Here is a 2,754-nt window from a genome sequence, read left to right as displayed (position 1 = left end):
TATCATATCCCCTAGCTCCATTCTCATTGTTAGGCATATCATAATGATTTAATACACAAGGGGTGAGATCGGAGGCTTAGAAGTATGAAATTTGGCTTTTAAAACTCAAAAATCAACTTTGGGATGAAAACAGGGCCACACTTACGCGTCGTTCATGCGCACGCGTGGATGGCCAAAAAGTTCATCGACGCGTATGCGTTGCCCACGCGCACGCGTGGATGGGAAAACAGCCAAGTGACGCCTACGCGTCAGCCACGCGTATGCGTGGGTGTGTTTTATGCCTCCACGCACAAAACAGGTACACTTCTCGCACAACTCTCGGGCAGCATGCTGGGAAATTGGTGCAGCACATCAACGCGTACGCGTGGATAGTGCGTTTTTGAAAAACGAAGTGTACGCATCAGTCACGCCTACGCGTGGGGGCACTCTGCTAAAAATTTTTCTAAGTTAAAAGCTGCAGAATTCACAAATTCAACCCCCAATCTTCTGACGGACATAACTTCTTCATTTCAAATCATTTTTCGCCCGTTCTTCGAACGACATGAACATCCCGAATCCAATTTTATTTCTAAATAAGTTTGGCACAAAACGGAAATCCGGAGTCCAAGTTATGCCCCGTCAAAGTATGCCCAAAAACTATATTTTCATACAAAATCACAAAGTGCCATTTTCAAAACAAACCAATTTCATCCCTTTTCAAAATCAACCAAAACATACCGATTTTAACCCTTTTTGAAATCAATCCGAATATATCAAAAATCAACATCAACATATACAATCGATATCATTCTCACCATCAACATGGTTTCATCCACTACTCAACCTCAACCAATCGTCAAACATATATCAAGCATGCATATCTCTCATGCTTCATACCATCAAAACATCAATATTCATAATCACACATATGACCACATAATTTACCTCAACCAAAACCAAATCTATCTCATCTACACAATTTCACGCACAACCATCAAATTGCACATTTCAATTCCTCAAACCTTATTATACAATAACCAAACCAATTGTTCACACATTCAATATGTAAAATCCATCCAATCACTTATATCATCACACAATACACACACCAACTTACCTTCCTTTTTTCTTTCTGGCCTCCGACCCAAAATTCACGGCCCCCGGCCCAAATTCACAATTTAAATGCATATTACACAAATCAATACCCATTATCCAATTTATCAAATTCTCAACACACCAAACATACAAGGCCACACAATCCTCAACTCAATCATTAATTCACATTACATATCAACTATGCATATTAGTACCAACCATTTACACAATCTAAACTTAATCCTAGGGGCATCTAGCCTAGGAATTCTCATCACACCACACGGTACTTAAATAAAACTTAAACCATACCTCTTGTAGCCAAACTAATTGAGCCTCTTCTTTGGAAGTCTCCACCAACCCTCGTTCCAAGCCTCACCAAAACTCCTCAAACAACACTAATCTCCCAATTGTGCACCAAAATCACCAAATACACTAACATAACCAATTTTACATATATACATTAATGTAGGGTTCATGAAATAAATAAATCAAAAGGGTTGGAGGATTTCTTACCTTAACCCACTGAAGTTTGTGATAAATATCATCCATGGCTCAAACTAGAGCACTCCTAAATAACCAAAATCACAAGGTTTCCTCAAAACCCAAACCAAATTCAAATTTAAAGAGGAAAAAGAAAATTGGGTAGAGGAAAAAAGATTACTCACCAAAAAACTTAGATATAATTGTAGAGGATGAGAAGAGCAACGCGTGGTCGCAAACGGCAAATCAATCGGAGCTCCAGAGAGAAAGTTATGGTAATTTGAAGATCAAAGAGAGTTAGGTTTTCTCTCTGCTCTTCTCTCTTCTCAATTCAGCGCCTCTTTCCTCATTTTTAGGGTGAATGAGCTGAAATGCTCATAACTAATGTTTATATATGTTGGGCCTTGGGCATTTAGGCCCGGTTCACTTATCTTTGTCCGTTGGCCTAATTTTGGGCCAAAACCCTTAAGATTAGCGCTCTAACTCGCACTTTAAATATTTCTATCTACCCTAATTATAATTCCTCATTTCTTAACTTTATTTACTTATAATCAATTTTCTCAGCTGCAGTACCAGACAGATCTCAGCCAGTATTGCCGGTTAAAATTCCCGCACGCGTTTTTATGCAGAAAACTATGTTTTCCGACTCAGAAAAATTCACTGAATCCAAATATCATATTTAAATTATCAAATTCCAATTGCCAAATCTTCTAACCATATTCATTCCTATTTAATTTTTTATTTAATTAATTACAGTTAGACCAGATTTTACACTGATAGGGTTTGGCGCGAGACCGCCTTTGAGCCCTATAAGAAATGTATCTATGTGTTGGGGTCATTATTCGCCAACGGCCTCCACACCTCCACATTGGCAGCTTCATTTGCCTTTGTCTCTTGATGAGCGGATAATTTATACGCTTTTTGGCATTGTTTTTAGTATGTTTTTAGTATGATCTAGTTAGTTTTTAGTATATTTTTATTAGTTTTTAGTTAAAATTCACTTTTCTGGACTTTACTATGAGTTTGTGTGTTTTTCTGTGATTTCAGGTATTTTCTGGCTGAAATTGAGGGACCTGAGCAAAAATCTGATTCAGAGACTAAAAAGGACTGCAGATGCTGTTGGATTCTGACCTCCCTGCACTCGAAGTGGATTTTCTGGAGCTACAGAAGCCCAATTGGCGCGCTCTCAACGGCGTTGGA

Source organism: Arachis duranensis, chromosome 2 (assembly GCF_000817695.3).
Source record: "Arachis duranensis cultivar V14167 chromosome 2, aradu.V14167.gnm2.J7QH, whole genome shotgun sequence".
Taxonomy (NCBI): Eukaryota; Viridiplantae; Streptophyta; class Magnoliopsida; order Fabales; family Fabaceae; genus Arachis; species Arachis duranensis.
This window is presented reverse-complemented; position numbering follows the sequence as displayed.